The 21586-nt window shown below is 36.8% G+C and overlaps 1 long non-coding RNA gene across 1 annotated transcript in view; it reads left to right on the top strand.

Annotated features, from left to right (window-relative positions):
- LOC122491298 overlaps positions 1-21586 on the top strand; it is a 65681-nt gene that overhangs the window by 29687 nt on the left and 14408 nt on the right. The gene's annotated exons all lie outside the window — the stretch shown is intronic.

Here is a 21586-nt window from a genome sequence, read left to right as displayed (position 1 = left end):
TTAAGTGACCGACTTTGGCTCAGGTCATGATCTCCCAGTCCCTGAGTTCAAGCCCTGTGTTGGGCTATCTGCTGACAGCTCAGAGCCTGGAACCTGCTTCAGATTCTGTGTCTCCCTCTCTCTGCCCCTCCCCCACTCCCGCTCTGTCTCTCTCTCTCAAAAAGTAAGCATAATTTTTTTTAATTATTTATCAGTGGGTTCACTAAAAGTGACAAAAAGGGTGATAATGTTTGTAACTATATAACTAACAAAGAATTAGTATCCAAACTCTACAAAGAACTTCTAAACCTTAATAAAAGAAAAGTACAAACATTTCAGAACAAATAGGCAAAGGATAAAATGGGCGATTATTAACCAATGGACATTAAGCTGACAAGCTGTTAAAGCTAACTAGGAATTGGGGAAGTACAAATTAAATCAAAGTGAAATATAATTTCATACCCATCAGATGAACAAAATTAATTGGTCAGGTAACGCAAATCTTGGTAACATATCAGTTGCTAGGAGCTCTGAGGGGTTGCTGGTGGATCTACATACTAATATACTTGGGAGAGCAATTTGGTAGTTCTAGGAAAGTTGAAGATGTGCATAGCATCCAACCAGTAATTCTCCACTTGTGGCTACAACCTAGAAACATTTCCCCAAACATTCACAAGAAAAAAAAATTCAAGTCTAGACTGTTTATAATAAAGTGGAAAAACTTGTTACCTAATAGAGATATAAATGAACTTTAAATGTGTTCTATTTATGCAATGCACTCTAATTTCTTGATTAAAATAAATGAATATATCAACCTATCTCAGTATATACATTTGTCACAAATATGAGTAAAAAAATAAGATATATTGTAATACTACTTATGTAAAATTTAAAACACAGAAACATAGTATATATTATTAATGTACATATACATATGTAACAATTACAAAAATATTCATGACAATAATATACACCAAGGTCAGGATAGTAGATAATGAATGGAGGGGAATGGGGATTTTACTGTGTCTGTAACTTTTATTTAAAATAAACTTTGGGGGTGCCTGGGTGGCTCAGTCGGTTGAGCATCTGACTTCAGCTCAGGTCATGATCTCGCGGTTCATGGGTTTGGGCCCCATGTTGGGCTCTGTGCTACCAGCTCTGAGCCTGGAACCTGCTTCAGATTCTGTGTCTCCCTCTCTCTCTGCCCCTCCCCTGTTCATGCTCTGTCTCTCCCTATCTCAAAAATAAAAACATTAAAAAAAATTAAAATAAACTTTGTATGAAGGATATTATATTATTTTCTTTACTTTGGAGTTACTTAATAATTAAAAATACTAATTATTCAAAAAGAAATGAGACTAGACTATGCCTTGAATTTTCCATGAATTATCTTCTCTTGGACTTGATCATATATTCTAGCACAATTTTATAAAACTTAGGACAATATTAGTATAAGAAATTTTCCATGTCCTGCACTGTCATTTTAATCCTAAAATAGTTTCTTCTAGAGACAGTACAGTGGAGAAAAAGCTGTGGCCTGGGAGAAGGAATTGGCTTTGAATTCCAACTTTTTATAATCCTAGATGAATCTGTTTACTTCACTGAATCTTGGGTTTCTCATCTGTAAAATAATAAGTTTGGACTGTGTTATGGGCTGAATTGTTTTTCCTCAAAACTCATATGTTGAAACTCTAAGCTGCAGTACCTCAGGATGTGACTATATTTGGAAGTGGGCCTTTAAAGAGATGATTAAGTTAAAAGGAGGCCATTAGGGTGCGTCCTAATCCATTCTGACTGGTGTCCTTGTGAGCAGAGGAAATTTGGACACACAGACACCAGGGATGCATGAGCCCTGAAAAAAGACCATATGAAGGGCACAGCAAGAAGGTGGCCATCTGTAAGCTAAGGAGAGAGGTCTCAGAAGAAACCAAACCTGCCAACACATTGATCTTGGCTTTTTAGCCTCCAGAACAGTGAGAAATTAAATTTCTGTTGTTTTAGCAACCTAGTCTGTGGCATTTTGTTACGGCAGCCCTAGCAATGTCATACAGTAATATTAATAAATCACTGATAATGTCTTTTCCAGACCTAAATTTCTACTGTTGTTTTTAAAAGATGGCTTCTCTCTTTCTTGATAGTCGAAGTGGATACAGATAATGCTGATAAACTTGGTGTGGTCCTAATCTTGCTTGTCTGTCCTCCTCTGCCTCTAGATATTTGCTACCAATTGGTAGAATCTCACTAGCTAATGGTGTAGAATTCTAATATCATATGCAAATAAAACTTTACTCCCTCAGCTTCTGTGTATACTTCTTCATTGCTATGTTTGGTCTCTCAACTCAGAATCGGTGCATGAGGATTGAAGTGTGGATTTTTCAGACCTTTATCTTTTCTATGATCATCATTGGTAAAATATATCGATGAGTTACTATATAAGTAAATTCTTCTAGTCTCGCCAGTTGATTTCTACAACTATAGTCTCTTCATGTTTCCAGTGCCTTTAGTATCAGATCCTCCCCATTTCATTCTTCACGTAATTCTGATAAATATAAAATCGTGATGCATTTGGCTTTATTATAAGTTAAATGATATTTTCCGCGTGCAGAGGTAGCATATATTGCATGCATATCTTCATGATGGCACAAAGCATGGTAACTAGGACTCCCTAGAGAAATTATTGATTCTAGAACTGGAGTAGGAATTATACAAGATGAGTCTGGACCATCCTGTGGTGCCAGAAAATAAGGAAATGCTTACAAATAAACAAAATCCATATTGATGGGAGTGTGTCAAAGGGAAACAGAAGCCAACCAAAAGAGCCCTTCATGGCCAAAACTGGAACAAATTAAGCACAAAAATAAAGTAGTATTGGGTTATAACCCAAAGTATAAAATAAATATTCATGAGTCCTTACTGTCTTAATAATATCAATGTAACAGATGATTGAATAAGTAGATAATGGTAGGAGAAGGAACAAATTTATGTACAAGGACTCTAAGTAATTGATGTAGCTACTGTGCCCTCAGGGAGAAGAAGCATAATTGCCCACTTCTTAAGTGTGGGTTGCCCATAGTGACTTCTTTCCAAACAGGAGAATATGAACAGGGGTGGAGAGAATAACTCTATAATGGAGAAACCTATTAAACACTAACTCAGGTGGTTAAGATCAACAGCAATAGTCATAAATTATAGTGATAGTATGTACCCTTGGTATGCTGTGAGAAAAACAGCACTTTAATGCCATGAGAGTCTTCCCCCCAAATCCATAACTGGGTACAATCATAAGAAAAATATCAGACAAACTCCTAGTTGGGGGGGATACTGCAAAAATCCTCCTCAAAGCTGTCTAGATTATCAAGCAAAAACAAAGTCTAAGAAACTGTCACAGGCAACAGGAGCCTAAGGAGACATAACAGCTAAATGTAATGTGGCATTCTGGATAGAATCCTGGAACTAAAAAGGGTTATTAGGTATTGATCCATTAATTGTAACAAATGTACCATACTAAAGTAAGATATTAATAAAAAGAGAAGCTGGGTCCGGGAACTCTGTGCACCATCTTCTTGATTTTTCTGTAAATCTTAATCTGTTTTTCAAAAAAAAAAAAGCTATTTAAAAACAAACAAAATAAACAAAGTCATGAAGTCAGACTTTAAACCTAAGTATTATGATGACATTTTGAGCTGAGCACTGATGATAATATTAGAAAAAAAGGTTAAAGTGTGTCTAAAAACTTGTATTTTAATTAGGTTTCCAGAATAAAATTAATTTGAGTTTTCTCTTAAAAACAAACAAACAGGGGCGCCTGGGTGGCACAGTCGGTTAAGCGTCCGACTTCAGCCAGGTCACGATCTCGCGGTCCGTGAGTTCGAGCCCCGCGTCAGGCTCTGGGCTGATGGCTCAGAGCCTGGAGCCTGCTTCCAATTCTGTGTCTCCCTCTCTCTCTGCCCCTCCCCCGTTCATGCTCTGTCTCTCTCTGTCCCAAAAATAAATAAACGTTGAAAAAAACAAACAAACAAACAAACAAAAAAAAGCTTAAGATTATGAAGTCTATCCTGGTTCCTGATACATCACAAAGCTTTTTCCTAAAACAGTAAAATTTGGGAAAATGTAGTTTAGTAAGACATTTTATTTTGTATTACTTTTCAGTTTTGAAATTTGCCCTCATAAATATGATGTGTAATTATCATTAATCCTCACTTGCAGATCAGGAAACCAGTACACAGATACATGCTCAAGGTTACAAAATTAACAGGACCAAATGGAGACCTGAACCCAATTTTCAAGATTCCTAGCTAAAGATGTGGACTACCACAACAGTGGTCTCCAAATACTTTTATGGCATATGCTTATCAGTAAATTATTTTGAGAAGCATCCCCAAGTATATGTTTGTATGTTTATGAATCATATGCATGCAGTGCTAAATTAATTTTGAGTAAAGTATAAATCATACTCCAAACTAAGTTTTAAGATGATTCAATAGCAAATGCATATAAAATTTCGATACTTTCCTACATACCAGGTGTCTGTTTAGCCTTGTTAATAAAGTACTGATGAGGGGCACCTGGGTGACTCAGTCAGTTAAGTATCTGACTTGGGCTCAGGTCATGATCTCACAGTGTGTGAGTTTGAGCCCCACATCGGGCTCTGTGCTGACAGCTCAGAGCCTGGAACCTGCTTCAGATTCTGTGTCTGCCTCTCTCTGCCCCTCCTCCACTTGTGCTCTCTCTCTCTCTCTCTCTCTCTCTCTCTCTGTGTCTCTTAAAAATAAACATTAAAAAAACTATAAAGTACTGATGAGTACTAGTGTTCCAATTATTTATTGCTATGTAACAAACCATGTCAAAACAATAATTTGTAGGTTAAAAGCATTTGCATTTTATTATTATTTTGCCTGGTTCTAGGGTTGACTGGGCTCAGTGGTTTTCACTCAGGGCATCTCTCATGGTTGCAGTCAAATAGTGATGGGCCAGAATCAACTGGCAGCTTTGCTCATTCACCTATTGTGGCTAGGATGGGAAGATGCCAACAGCTGAGGCTCCTCATACCATCTCTGTCTCTCTCTGTTCTCCCTTTGTTTCTGTCCAGCACAGTGTCTTCAGGGTAGTTGGAGTTCATCCATGGTGGTTCAGAGTTCCAAGGCCACATTCCAAGAGAGAGCCAAGTGGTTATTTTATCTCTTTTTATGACCTAGACTCAAAATTCATGCAGTGATGCTGTTGATTCTGTTAAGCGTCACCAAAGTCCGTGTATTTCCAAGGGGAGGGACTTAGACTTTACAGCTAACTATTATTGAGAACAATGTCAAAGGACTTGCTGACATGCTTTAAAATCATCAAAACCAAAATGAATAAACGTTAAAAAAATTTTTAATAAAAAAAATAAATTAAATAATCAAATCCAGAGTCTGAACTCTGGTCATTTTTCTTTATGAGGTAAAGTCTACCTAAGAATCCACAGCTTTGAAGAAAGAATCTAGGTATCACTCCATACTTCTGACAGCTGCCTTACTGTGGTCATTTTCACAAATAATTCTACCGATACTCTCCTCTTCTGTAATTCCTTAAAGAGGAAAGGTACGAATTCTCAGACGCCTCAGAACTCTTTCTCTCTCATCTACATCTATAGCAGCTTCCCAGGAACTTTTCCCCATCAGCCCAAAGCTGTTTCCACCCTGGACAGGGGATAGGATTTTTACAGTAAAGGCTACTGATACTGTTTTTGTTTTGTTTGTTTGTTTGTTTTGTACTTTGCTCTTTCAGCAAGCTTTAACATAAATTGCTGGCATCACTAATTTTTCTACTGAACACTTTTTGACTCCTTGTTATTCAGCATACTCAATATGTATTAGTCTCTGGATTGCATTTGCTTTCTTCAAGACCAGTGACAAACAAAAGAATATAATTATCAATGCCATTGTCATTTTACTTCCTGGACAATTCTGCCTCAAATATCGCTACTCCTAAATGAAAACAAATGGAATATAACTTATGTCAAAGTATGGCATGTGCACCTCTTTTTGGGGTGCATGCTAAAGACAGTATTTCTGTTTCTTCTATTATCCCCTTAAACCACTCAGGTAAGTGGTTCTACTTTTTTACCCAATTTGATATGTTGGACTTAGACTTTTCTATTTTTTCTGATTATAAAAGAACTCTTACCACTTTCCAACTTAAAAACAGCCTCATTTTAGTAATAGATTCAATCCAGAGTTTCAATGTAAATTCTTACTTCACTTATAGCTACAATAACCTGTCTCAGTTCTGGCTTGCTACTGCCTGGAAGCCACAATGTGGAAGAAGTAAGGGCTTTGTCACTGTTTTTTTGGGTTTTTTTCTCTCTTTCCCTGCTTTAAGTTTTTCTGCCTCTTGCTCCAGATTGTCTCTGGCTCTGTGCAAGTGGTGGGAAGGAAAGGGGGAGGAATATATGGGTACCTTTCACTTTTCAAGTTTCAGGACACTGGTGTTCTTATCGTCTTCCTGTTCACTTTATTATTCTCATTCTCAAACCTTCCTGATCCTTTTCCACACTCAGAAATTCCAGCTGAGTAATTTGTAAAATGAAGGGTTTAAAGAAGTAGAACTTCTAGGCCATATGGATGTGGTGCTCCCTAAGCACCTGGAGGTTTAGATAGACCTGAGGCAGGGAAGAAAGCACAGGATAAATGGGTTTTGATCACTGAAATATTAGGTTCTTGCAAAAAAGAATGATAATGGATCAAGAGGAAAGATCATGGAATATGAGAATTCACAGTTGGCAAGTTTTATAAGGTACCGACACTTAATTTAGTGAGAGACAAAATGTTTTGTCATACAATTAGAAACAAGGCTTAAATGCAAATTATCCAGGAAAAATTACAACAATAAAAGTCATTCAAACTATGGGTACCTGGGTGGCTCTTCAGTTGAACATCTGATTCTTGATTTTGGCTCAGGTCATGATCCCACGGTTGTGGAATTGATCCCCACATCAGGCTCTACACTGTCAGTGTGGAGATTGGGATTCTCTCTCTCTCCCTCTGCCTCTCTCCCCAACTTGAACATGCTCTCTCTAAAAAAAAATGTGTATATATGTTTGCATGGCCCAAACTGGCTATACATATACATAGCCAGTATGTAAAATTCATACTAAAGTGTAAATGGTTAATATAAAATCAGTCTTGGACATGATGATGGGAGAAAAAGGTCACTGCACTTCCCATGGGCAGTAAACGACAACACCCAACATCTGGATGAGAAAACGGCACAAAGATGTTTAAGGAGACCAAGACTGGTTCTTTTTTTTTTTTTTTTTTTTTTTTTTTTTTTACCACAACGGCCTTTGGATAAATAAATTTTTCTGAGATATGTGATATTTTTTATATGGGACATGTTTCAAATGTTCTGCCTCAAAGTACACAGAAAAGGACTTAAAAGGGACAGGGGGAGCCACATTTCTTGTGGACAGTAATTCTGATTCTGAAGAACACATGCGGTTGCTCAGCAACACTGCTGGCTTGAGAGATGAGGTCTTGGGAATTACCAAAGAAGTGCTTTCAAGATAATACAGCTTTACAATGTTCCATTGCCTGCAGGGGAACTCCAGGGCAGATGGTCTTCTCTGGAAAAGGGCTAAGCCTCTAAAACAGAACAACAAACAACGAAGGAACTGAGGCTTTGGAGTTGTTTTAAGGAAACAAACACCTGTGCATGCATATACACAAATTCCTGCCACTTCAGGATTGACAGTACTTACTTTTACTCGGGTTTTTTTTGTTTTTTTGTTTGTTTTGTTTTGTTTTTGTTTTTGGTGGCATTGGAAAATGAAGGTCTCCTGGGGGATCAAGTCTTCATAGCTGGAGGAAAGCAGAGACAGGAAGCAGCTATGTGGAAAATTCAGGGAGATTTGCTGCTTCTGCATACATTAGCATAGGCATGTCTTTCTAGAAGCTCCTGAGGAACTGGCCAGTGCTAAGAAACTGCTTTCAAAATTACTTTTGAAATATTCATTTTTTACCTTGGTTTCTTTCACCTCCAAAATTTTCATGATTATTGGCTCTCCTATTATTTGACATTTCATAAAGAATTTCAAAAATTGTAAACATTACAGTTCATTTGACCTTGTAACCCTTTTCAGCTTGAGCCCAGGCCTCTTCTAATATTTACGTTACAGATAGGCTGAATTTTAGTCTGTCACCACACACAAAATTTAAGGGACAGTGTCTTTTGTGCTCACTCGTCTCCTTTGTCAGCACCACTTTGGTGATTCTGCTGCTTCCATCTGCTCTGGCCCCTACGTCCTGGCACCAGTTCCATCTTGGCTGCCATTCTCAAATAGCCTTTCTTTTTCCACTCAGTAAATAGATATGGGAAACAGTGGTATCCTTACACTTTGGCATGAGGTGAAAATGTTTACATCTGATTTGTGGATCCCGAGATACAATTTTGAAGCAAAGACTGATGGTAGTGAAAGTGGCAGGTAAAATTATATGGAGCCCTTGCCTTATGCCTCTTTTAACAAATACACCTCAAAAATCCTCATCCTCTGAACTCGATCGAAGGGGAAACCCTCTTCACTATTTCTTTGTCTGGATGTGACTTGTAGTTATCTAACAGGATGATGAGATTCTCATTCTTCATTTAGGATAAGACTCCAGCTATAAGCATGGAAAAGAACTAGAAAATTGTTCTAGTATATTAACAAATCGATCATTTGGAATAAATGCCCAGGATGATAAGTAGGAGGTCTCTTAGAATCATCCAGATAATGTCTCCAAGATGCCACTTCTTGTTATGATGACTTGGCCTCTCACGTTACATCTATTTGAAACTACTACCTAACTAAACAGACGTGAGGATGCTTGTAGCAGAGTAAAGCAAATTCTTTGTGGTATAATTGTCACATATTTTACTAAAACCAGTAGAGCTAGAATTATGGCGATGAATTTATTTAGGTGATAGTATACAAGATAAAGTAAGTCTCATTAAGACAGAGATTTGTAAGGCGTTCTGTTTTCTTGGTTTTTGCTTCCTTTGGACAATAGAATAGTGATTTTTCATAGCTAGCAAGATTCTACCTGATCTGGGTAGCCATCTAAAAAGATAGTTGTAGGTATTCTTTAAGATTTTATAAGGTAATAAAAATATTTTTCTATGAATAACCGAGTCCACACTTTCTATACACATAGCTTTTGTTACAACACAAAATTTTTAAATCACTCAGCACATTTCATTATTAAAAATTTTCCTTTACCTTTTCCCATCTCCCTTGAGCTCTACTTCACTGTAATCACTGTAAAATTATTTTGTAACTATATCCTTCCAGATTTTTTATTCAATGGCTTCCTTTTTATTCTTTCCAGACTATTCTTCTGGAAACTATATCAGATGGATGTTCGCCTCTTGGGAATTTCCTCTACGTCTCTAGATGATTTTTTTTCTACTTTTAAACTTTATGCATTTATGATGTATTCTGGGAACATTGGTCCATTTTCTCTCCCAACTCACTGATTTGCTCTGTAGCAATGACTATTCAGTCTACATATAAAGGTTTGTTGTTGTTATTTAATTTCTACAAATACATATTACTTCTTTTTCATAATTTTCTGTCCCTACTACCTAGATGAAATACCTTCCTGCATCACTTTAAGGATAATTACATTTCATTTTAAATGTCTTTTCTGACTGCAGAAGTAGTTATTTTTACTAACTTATCAGTCCTTTCTTCATTATTCCCCCTCATGGTTTTGGTTTTCATCAAAACTTATCTCTATAGTTCAGAATTCCAACTGTTGGTAGCCAGCCTAGGAGGAAGGGTGGAATCATCTTCCAAGGGGTTAACTTCACCTGTTTTCAGCTACAATGAAGAGAAGGGAATAATGTCTCAGCAACTGGTCTTCTGGCCCTAACATCTGCCAAATCTTCCATGGTGTCATCACCTTTTTGGGTGACATGTCTCTTTGACCTGAACACTGCTCATTCCTGGAGACAAACCCTACTATAATGTCAGGGGCATGATACATAGGGGCGGAGGGTTGCAGAGTCAGCCAGTTTCTATGCTCTTCACGCAGTAACCAATTAAGCCTGTCAATAGAACCATACTTTGCATAATAGTTGAAAGATTGCTTTTAGCACTTAACAATATATTCAGGACATATTTCCAGGGTATCCACCTCATTGTTTTTAATGTCAGCACAGTATTCCATTGTATAGACATGTTATGATTTGCTTAATTACCCCCTTATGGATTTTAAACTTGTTTCCAGCGTTCTGCTATTGTAAACAAAAATTTGACTGTTATTCTTTTCTTTATTTTCAAAGAATAGATTCTTAGAAGGATGATTGCTGGGTCATAGAGTATGCACGTTTTTAATGATGTATAATCTCATCAACAACATCGGAGAGTATCTGTTTCTCCACTTGTAAATCAACTTAATCTTTTTTAATTTTGCCAAGCTGATACATGAAGAATGGTATCTTACTTATTTTGACTTGTATTGGCGTCATTATAAAATTTTTCTTCTGTATTTCCTTCTAATTTGATTACAATTTCGTTGTTTTCACATTTATATCTTAAATGATCTGTCATTTATTGTGGTATAAATGTGATATAAGAATTCAACTATTCTTTTTAATATGTGTCAATACCACTTATTGAATAAAACTTCCTTTTCCCCACTGATACTAAATGTCAAATTTATCATATATAGATTCTAATATATACTTGCATTGTTTCTGAACTCTATTCTAGTCTGGTGACCAATTTCTCTATTCTTATATTTGTATTAGACTTTATATTCATAATGACAAGGGAGTGTATCTTATTACCTGATGGGCTACATCTCTTCTCATTATTTTTTCAAAATTTTCTTAACTTTTGTATCCACTTGTCAGATTTTAAAAAGAAAATAAAAGGTCAAGCTTCTGTTTGGAATATCATTGCACTTATCTAATAATATATATCCTTTATATATGAATGGAATTAAGTCCTCTCATCAGGGAAAATCGTGTTTCTTCCTATATGTCCTTTCGTAAGGCTGTATAGGTTTCTTCTTATAGTTTTTATTTCTTTTTTTTCATATTAAAACATTACCAATTTTTGTTACTAATATAAATGTGTTCTTTTTCTCCATTTTCTTTTTAACTTTTTTTTTTCATAAAGGAAACCTATTGGAATATTTTCTTATATAGGTCCACTTTATAGAACTCACTTATTCTAAAATTATTTTAACTTAGGAAAATAAGCCAAAACAAAATGGAAAGACCACATCCTGAATGGGAGAAAATATTTATAAATCATATATCTGGTAAGGGATTAAGATTCAAAATATATAAAGAACTCATTCAACTTAATAACAAAAAACCCAAACAATACAATTAAAAAATGGGCAGAGGATCTGAATAGGCATTTTTCCAAAGAAGACATACAAGTCACCCACCAATAGATACACAAAAAGGTGCTCAAACATCCTAATCATCAGGGAAATGCAAGTCAAAATCACAATGAGATATCCTCTCACAACTGTTAGAATGGCTATTATCAAACATATAAGAAATAAGTGTTTTCCAGGATGTGGAGAAATGGGAACCCGTTTGCACTGTTGGTAGGAATGTAAATTGGTGCAGCCACCATGGAAAACTGTATGGGGATTGCTCAAAAAATTAAAAATAGAGCTAACGTATGATGCAGTAAATCTACTTCTGGGTATTTATCTGAAGAAAATGAAAGCACTAACTCAAAAGCATATATGCAACCCCATGTTTACTGCAACATTGTTTGCAATAGCCAAGACATAAAAACAACTTAAGTGTCCATCTATGGGTGAATGGATAAACAAAATTTGACATATGTATACAATAGGATATTATTCATCCATAGAAGAATGAAATACTGCCATTTGTGACAACATGAATGGACCTAGAAGGTATTATGCCAAGTGAAATAAGTCAGACAAAGACAAATATTGTATAATCTCACTTATGTGTGGAATCTTAAAACAAAACAAAAACAAAAACAAAAACAAACCTAAAAATCCAAACTTACAGATACTGGGAACAGATTTGTGGTTGCTGGGGTGGATAAAATGTGTGAAGGTCATCAAAAGATACAAACTTCAGTTATAAAATAAGAAAGTCCTGGAGATACAATGTACAGTATGGAAGCTATAGTTAAAATAGTGTACTGTACATTTGAAATTTGCTAAGAGAGTAGATCTTAAAATTTCTTATCACAAGAAAACAGAATTAACTGTGTAGTGATGGTTGTTAACTAGACTTATTGTAGTTATCATTTTGAAGTATATATATTATGTTGAAATCATTATCTTGTACACTTGAAACTAATATAATGGTTTATGTCAATTATATCTCAACTTATTACTCCAACAGCTGTGAGGATCATTGATTAGAGAAGAAAGAATATAGTTGTTAAAACAGGGAGGGAACAAAACATAAAAGACTCTTAAACGTAGAGAACAACCAGAGGGTTGCTGGAGGGGTTGTGGGAGGGGGGATGGTCTAAGTGGGTAAGGCCATTAAGGAATCTACTCCTGAAACCATTGTTGCACCATATGCTAACTAACTTGGATGTAAATTCAACAATAAAAAAAAAAAAAAAAGAATGTAGTTGTTAAAGTAACCCAGACCAGAGAGGGTGGTGGCCTGCAGTAAAGTCATTGTATTGGAGATAGAGAGAAGTAGATCACGATTAAAGTTAAAATGTTGGACTTCAGTAATTCCTTTACTTTGCTACCACCATGCAAACAATCATGAAAACTTATAGGCTCCAACTTTTACTTTCTCAGACATGACATCCTATTTCTAATAGAAATAGTAGTAGTAGTAATAATAAACATTTAGTTATTTCTTTTGGATTCTCTAAGCATAAAATTACATCATCTACAAATAATAATAGTTTCTTTCTCTTCTTTTACACAATTTGATCAATTAGCAAACTCTTCTGAAACTTGTTGCATGAGCTATAGCCTCCAAACTATTGGTGACCCTCAGTTATATTCGTATTACTCTTGGCTTTGTTGGGAATGATTTAGTATGTCATCTTTTAATGTTTTCTGTTGGTTTCATACATACATACATATATATATATATATATATTTTTTTTTTTTTTTTTTTTAAAGTAATATCTACATCCAACGTGGGGCTCAAACTCACATCCCTGAGATTAAGAATCACATGCTCTACCAACTAAGCCAGCCAGGTACCTCTTTTCTAGTAAATACTACTTATAATGTTTAGGAAATTATCTTTTCTATTTTTATATTAGAAGCATTTTTTTTAAAGGAGAAATATCTGCCACATTTTATCAAGTTTTCTCTTTAAAGTACTGGTAATAATCTTATATCATCTGAGGAAATTCATCTGGCCTGATCTGGACTCTTTCTCTGTACCGGGCAAGTCTCTGGTCCCATGTGATCTGCAGTAAAACATCTGCTGCTTATTTTTTTATCATTACCTTTGATTTTATGTGTATATGTTTAATGAGTACATAATGTACTGAATCTTTCTCAACCAATTTCTTTGGAAGTCCCAATTTTGTCCAAATCTCACCAAATGCTCTCTGTGGCCATATGATGCTGTGACTCTTTTCTCATGTCTCCGTCTTTCATTTGGATCCATGTTCTCTCTTTGGCAACTAATCCTGTTTTCTCTGTGGTAGCAGCAACCTCAATGGCAACAGGAGTAGGGGAGATTTTTACATCCTCTTTGGCAAGAATAAACACTTCCTGCCTGGAACCCAAAATGAAAATAAATTGCCCACTGTGCAAAAACATGGAAGTCATGATACTCCTGATGAAACATCTTTAAATAGTCTCCCAGCAGTCATGGTTTTGGGTGTTACTATTTACACAACCATAGGGGTCACATTTCCATGAGGTTTTGAATAATTTAGCAATAAAATACAAATTATTTATTGTGTAATGTCTATTTTTTTGCACTGTTTACACTTTAGCATTTTATTAGCTCTGAGGGATGGTGTCCGTTATTTGCATCTTTATTTCTGCCATTCATGGAAAAAGAAAGAATGGCAGTGACTTGGACATTTCAAACAAGTTGGCATTGTGAATGATTACAATTATAATCCTGAGGCTAATTCTTAAGAATGGGATTTTTTTTTGCACTGAAGTGAAACTAAATAATTGGCATGTTGCTGTGTATTTTCTTTTGTAACGGTAGGTCATACCAGTAAGAACTTTAATTGTATTTTATTCTTTGCCTGCTATGCAAAATGGTTCTAAATTTTCTATCTTCCCTTGACCTTTTACCATGCTAGTTGTTTTATTTTTCTCATATCTAAGATTGCCCCACTCTCAACCCTTCTTTATTTACTAAACTTTTTAATTTGGTTGTTGTTCTCTGAATTTTTTCCAGTTTCTTGATGTGCTTTAACAAAAAAAACTAAGAACTTCAATGTTGAGTGCTTTTAATTGCCACATAGGGAAGAAAAATAATCTGTGTTTACATGTGATACTCTTATTAACAACAGTCTCAGTTCAGTATTTATTTTTCTGGTGAGGAAATTTATTATTGACTCATCCTTTTTATTCCTTTCCTTATAACCTTGAGGATAATATATAATGAACAGGAAATGAAACTTAAAGCATAGGGCAGAGATTGGGGGTCACAAGAAGGTGGTATGATGTTTTTTCCAAATTAGCTTAGCATATTTGCCAGTCAAACAAACTTTGGGTATTAAATCAACAATATATCGACAATTATACACAATTAAAATGCCCCTCTGCCTCTACCAGACTTCGGCCGTGATGTAAATAGGATCACATTAAACATTCTTATTGCTGATGTTATCATAATTTTGATTTAGTTCCTACAGATTGCTTTCAACCTTTTATCTTTACATTTCCAAATAATCACTTGGTGTTATTTCATTTTTATTGTAGATATGAGTTCATGCTTCCTGACCATAAATATAAATTCAAGGGTATTTTATGGCACTTTACAGTTTGGAAAAAGCTTTCATGTATGTATTCTCACTTGATCCTATAGCCTTATGGGGTGGACAGGAAATGGACTCTTGGTTTCATTTTACAGATGGAAAATCGAGGCCCAGATTACTTAAGAAGTTGTCCAATGAGCTAGCAAATGTGAATAATCACATGAATACCTGTTAGAAGAGCTTGGGTTAGTGTATAGGTCCATTGACTCCTGGTCAATTCATAGTTTAAGTACACAACTCTATAGAAAAAAAAGTTTAGCTATTACTTTAACTCTTTCATCATTGCATTTAGACTACTATGCCCACAATGTATCAATGGTAGGACTCAAATGCAGATGGAATGAATATGGTCATAGAAATTAAGAAGGAAAGAATAAAGAAAGTCAGTCAAGGAAGGAGCTAGAGAGAGTAGCCTCACGTGAATTGTATCTGGGTGCTCATGGAACTGTTGTCAGACATCACCAATTTAAATTTAATATTTGAATCTATCTGAGCCCTTTAGTACTGACAATATAAATTATGCCAATGAGGGCATATATGAATATCTGTTACTTGTATAACTAATATTTCCAGTTTGTGTGTGTGTCTGTGTGTGTGTGTGTGTGTGTGTGTGTGTGTGTGATTTGTGTTTGTGTTCATAGTAACAAAATTAACCACTGCTACAAGTCTTTTACTCTAAACCTCAGATCTCAAAAATTAACAGCTCTTTCTCTCTCAGAGACCTAATGCTTACCTTGCTGCCACCATGAGAACTGTTCCATACCCTGGAGCTTGCAAGGCATTATTCTTCTGTAACTGAGCTCTTGGCATGTGGTTTCATTTCTATATGAAAGACCACCCAGACTCTCTCCCCTGTAGCCTTTCAACTTAAGTTTGTTGGTACAAATGTTGTAAACTTGGGATCAAAGGGAAAGTCATAACTTATGTTAGGTATCATTCTTTTTTAAATTTTATTTATTTTGAGAAGGAGAGAAAGGGGGTGGGGAGAGGGGCAGAGAGAGACAGTGGGGCTTGATCCCATAAACTGTGAGTGAGGTCCTGACCTGAGCAGAAATCAAGAGTTGGACATCCCACTGACTGAGCCACCCAGGAAACCCTATTAGGTATCATTTGTATTAAAAGTGTTTATAGATCTAATAAAGAAGGTCAACTGCAGAGATTTCCTAGAGGTAAGTTGTAAAATGAAATAACGGAAACTGCAACAAATGTTTTAACTTTTCTTTCATTTCTGTTTGACTTCTGAACCTATGATGATTCCATCAGAATATTCCAGAGTTGTGAATGTACCTAATTCATTTATTTCGTACTAGCATTCTAGCTTTGAGTAAGTTATAATTATGGACACTTTAGTATAAGGCAGAGACTTGTGCTCCCTGTGCAATTCTGGCTTCCATTTCTGGCTCACTGCCACTCTCTCCTGTGGCAAAGACCCAGAAGCCTGGGAACAGAAGAAATACACTATCAGTTCTCATCACACCAACCTGGCTTTTTGCCACTTTCAGCTGAGAGCACCTGAAAAATAACAACCAGGTTAGCTGCCATTTTATTGACCTGGGGAAAAGGAAAAAGCCAAATGGGCAAACTATTCCTTATTTAGACTGAATTCAGTTCAATCCATCACACATTTTTGAAAGCGCGTTCTGTGGCACAAAGCATGCAGAAATGAACAGGGGTTTGCTTCAGACGAGGCAGGTGCTTACAATATATCGCGATTAGGGAACTTTCAGTTGTATGTACAGATAAGCAGTAGTGTCTCATTATTACCCCAATGAGAGGATCATTTGTCCATCTGCATTAGACCTCACAGCCCCTTTGTTATGTCAGAACGTGGCATGAAACACTGAATGCTCTCTGCAGTTCCACAGAGGGCACTAGAACAGCCAGTAGGAAGTGGTGGACTTTTCTAACAGTCTTGCACTCTTGGAGTGTCTGCCAGCCAATGACATTAAAGGTATTAAAGGTCTAACCCTCTTAGGTTTGGGATTGGCAGGACACCATTTTACTAGTTAGTAGAAAACCCGCTAATACAAAGACTGTTTAAAAATATCAATAGCTAACTTGCGTGAGGAGCTGTCATGGTAAGAAGCCATCCTTGCAGACCAAGGAACAGAGTAAGTAGAATGAAAAGTTATTGAGATAATATTACGGTATTGAACTACATCAGGGATAATAGCATTGATTCACTCCAGAAGGATATTGTAAATAATGACCAATTAATTGTTGCAGAAACTTTGAAATAAATCAATGAAAATCAGGAAGACAGATCTGGGTGACTCAATGAGTCTGTTCAGTTTTTTAGAAAGTCCTCCTTCTGAGTCCTCTGTCATCAGGGCTCATGGTATGTTTGCAGTTCCTTCTGTCAGAAGCCTTGAGAAATTTTATCACACCATTGTGACTTGAATGTGGACTCTTCTAAAGTACCTATGCCTCCTTCTTTGCTCATTACTAAACCCTTAAAAACAACAAGGCTGACAAGTAGAAAGACACCTGTGGAAAAAAGTGACCCTTTAATGCTTATTTTATTTGGGAAAACAACCAGAGGTCTTCGTTGATGGGGTGCGGTAGTCTATCAGCTTGGACGAGTGACCAGGAATGATCTATTTTTCTGCCTTGTGCATAGCACTTTTGCAATTTGCATTTTCCTTTTCTTAAGATGCAAATAGCACTCATTGGCTTCTCTGACCCGCCACCTCTCCTGTCACTCCTACAGTCATGTTGAGAAAATGACACCTTTACAAAAGGTCAAGTATTTGTCATATGTAAGAAAACTCTCTCAGAATTATGATCTCAAGATACAGAGGCAAAAAGTTAGGTTACTAAAATCTTTCGATTGGGTTTACCCGTTTGAATCATGAGAAATGCACCAACTTTATGGATGCTTTGGACTATTTATGAGGAGGTCTTGAATGAAAGTTTTCATCCTTTAAACTGTCATCTCTCTGATTCCTTCATGCCTTCAGAAAGTAAACAGCTCTCCTCTGATTGGGGTTGCTTTCAGGATGTAGTAAAGTGATGGGCAGTCATTCCAAACAAGTGAAAAATAATAGTACCTTCAAAGATATGTGCATCTAAAGGAAGTGTTCAGAATTAGCCAAGTATCAACGCTCAATATTCCTCAACTCCTGACCAGGCAGTATGCTCATCTTCTGGGCAATTTTTTTAAAAAATAAAATGACTGAAAATCATTTTAAACTGCTTATTTATTGTATAATAACAGCTTACAAATGAGGAATGCTTCCTATGTGCACCTGATATGCATTTTTATTTCATGCTCACCATGAGCCTGTATGGTGGATCCTCGTTGTTTTGTTTTGTTTTTGTTTTTGTTTTTGTTTTTGTCCCTTTATTCTACTGGTAAGTTGGCCATCCCTTCACCCCCCACTTACATCACTGGCCCTATTGATTCTATCCCCAGGATACAACTTGAACAGTCTACTTAACACCATATCCAGGGTCAACCTGCTAGTTCAAGGCACTATCATCCCTCACTTAGCCTCCTGTAGTAACAGTCCTCTTTTCTATTCTGGCTCCCATCCAATCTACATAGTAGTCACAAGTACCTTCTTTTTTTTCTTTTTAATTTTTTTTTTCAATGTTTATTTATTTTTGGGACAGAGAGAGACAGAGCATGAACGGGGGAGGGGCAGAGAGAGAGGGAGACACAGAATCGGAAACAGGCTCCAGGCTCTGAGCCATCAGTCCAGAGCCCGACGCGGGGCTCGAACTCACGGACCGCGAGATCGTGACCTGGCTGAAGTCGGACGCTTAACCGACTGCACCACCCAGGCGCCCCACAAGTACCTTCTTAAAATGCATATTGATTCACATTGCTTCTCCCTGTAAAATCCTGCTCTGTGATGTTCTGTGGAAGCCAACCCACCATACCCTGGCTGTTCTGATCTCACCCAATTCTCCAGCCTCATCTTCTACCACCTTGTCCTTGCTCATGCCACTCCAGGTTCATGATTGTCTTTCTTTTCTAGAAGAGGCACACTTGTCTTTCCTTCACATGAGCTGTTTGCACCCAGGCTGCCTGATGCACTCCCTCAGAATTTGCCTGGTTACTGCTTCTCCTCATTTAGGTCTCTGCTGGAACATCGGTTCTCAATTTCCTCAACTCATCCCTCTAAAATAGGTTGTTCGCTCTTTGCTCTCATAGCAGCATTCTGTATGTCAGTATCTATTTATCTCTGCTATATCTACTGTATTTTCATCCACATGGATAGATTTTGTCTCAGACCCTTTCTGATGCTGTCCTAGACTTGCCATAATTTTACTGTATAAGTCTAAAATCACTTAGCATTTTTTAAAACAAAAGAAAAACATTTTAGAGGCACTTTAAAAAAATTTTTAATTAATTTATTTTTATTTTTAGTTTTTATTTAATTTACATCAAAATTAGCATATAGTGCAACAATGATTTCAGGAGTAGATTCCTTAATGCCCCTTACCCATTTAGACCATCCCTCTCCCACAACCTCTCCAGTAATCCTCTGTTTGTTCTCCATATTTAAGAGTCCCTTATGTTTTGTCCCCCTCCCTGTTTTTATATTATTTTTGTTTCCCTTCCCTTATATTCATATGTTTTGTCTCTTAAAGTCCTATTATAGTGAAGTCATAAGATATTTGTCTTTCTCTGACTGACTAATTTCGCTTAGCATAATACCCTCCAGTTCCATCCACATAGTTGCAGATGGCAAGATTTCATTCTTTTTTATTGCCGAGTAATACTCCATTGTATATATATGCCACATCTTCTTTATCCATTCATCCATCAATGGACATTTGGGCTCTTTCCATATTTGGGCTATTGTTGATAGTGCTGCTATAAACACTGGGGTGCATATGTCCCTTGGAAACAGCACACCCATATCCCTTGGATAAATACCTAGTAGTGCAATTGCTGGGCTGTAGGGTAGTTCTATTTTTAATTTTTTTGAGGAACCTCCATACTGTTTTCCAAAGTGGCTGCACCAGCTTGCATTCCCACCAACAATGCAAAAGAGATCCTCTTTCTCCGCATCCTTGCCAACGTCTGTTGTTGCCTGAGTTGTTAATGTTAGCCATTCTGACAGGTGTAAGGTGATATCTCATTGTGCTTTTGATTTGTATCTCCCTGATGATGAGTGATGTTGAGCATTTTTTCATGTGTCGGTTGGCCATCTGGATGTCTTCTTTGGAGAAGTGTCTATTCATGTGCTTTGCCCATTTCTTCACCAGATTATTTGTTTTTTTGGGTGTTGAGTTTGATAAGTTCTTTATAGATTTTGGATACTAACCCTTTATCTGATATGTCATTTGCAAATATCATCTCCCATTCTGTCGGTTGCCTTTTAGTTTTGCTGATTGTTTCCTTCTCTGTATAGAAGTTTTTATTTTGACGAAGTCCCAATAGTTCATTTTTGCTTTTGTTTCCCTTGCCTCTGGAGACATGTTGAGTAAGAAGTTGCTGTGGCCTTGATCAAAGAGGTTTTTGCCTGCTTTCTCCTTGAGGATTTTGATGGCTTCCTGTCTTATATTTAGGTATTTCATCCATTTTGAGTTTATTTTTGTGTATGGTGTAAGAAAGTGGTCCATGTTCATTCTTCTGCATGTCACTGTCCAGTTTTCCCAGCATCACTTGCTGAATAGACTGTCTTTATTCCATTGGATGTTCTTTCCTGCTTTGTCAAAGATTAGTTGGTCATACATTTCTCTATGGTTCTCTCTTCTGGGTTCTCTATTCTGGGTTCTCTATTCTGTTCCATTGATCTGAATGTCTGTTCTTGTGCCAGTACCATACTGTGTTGATGATTACAACTTTGTAGTATAGCTTGAAGTCTGGGATTGTGATGCTTTTAGAGGCACTTCTTAAGATTTGGAGACCAAAAAAAGGAACAGCATACCATAGTTCCATAACATTTTATTCCAAAACCCTGATCTGCAAAGTTCTGTGGGAATTTTTCTTAAAATCTCTGATTGTCCCTCCTCACACTGACTTCACCATCACACAGGATGCAACCAATACAAGTGCACTAGAATTCCCACCACCAATTCCCCGAGGCAATAGCACTTATATTCCCCATTCAAAATGCATAGCAATTATTTCTGGTCTAGCTTCTACCCACTAATCTCCACTAGTTACACCTTGGTCTACACAGACAATCCAGCCACTAGAATGGTTTAAAAAGCTGTGGGGAGGGGCATGTGGGTGGCCCAGTTTATTAAGCATCTGACTTTGGCTCAAGTCATGATCTCAAGGTTTGTGAGTTCGAGCGGGACTCTGTTGTCAGGGCAGAGCCCACTTTGGATACTTTGTGCCCTGTCTCTCTACCCCTGCCCCACTTTCTTTCTTTCTCTCTCTCAAAAACAAATAAACACTAAAAAACAATAAAAATAAAAAAATAAAAAGCTGTGGGGAATATATGTAACTTAGTGGTGTTTTGTTACATTAATTTCTGTGATTTTTTAAGTTTATTTATTTGTTTAGAGATGGAGACAGCACAATTGGGAAGGGGGCAGAAAGACGGGGGAGAGAGAGAATCCCAAGCAGGCTCCACAGTGTCAGCGCAAAGCCCAATGCTGGGCTTGAACTTATGAACTGTGAGATCATGACCTGAGCTGAAATCGAAAGTTGGAGGCTTAACCAACTGAATCACCCAGGCGCCCCTCTATGAT

The sequence above is a fragment of the Prionailurus bengalensis genome, chromosome C2 (genome assembly GCF_016509475.1).
Source record: "Prionailurus bengalensis isolate Pbe53 chromosome C2, Fcat_Pben_1.1_paternal_pri, whole genome shotgun sequence".
NCBI classification, from domain to species: domain Eukaryota; kingdom Metazoa; phylum Chordata; class Mammalia; order Carnivora; family Felidae; genus Prionailurus; species Prionailurus bengalensis.
The sequence above is the reverse complement of the archived record's forward strand: the minus strand, read 5'-3'. Positions and strand labels throughout refer to the sequence as shown.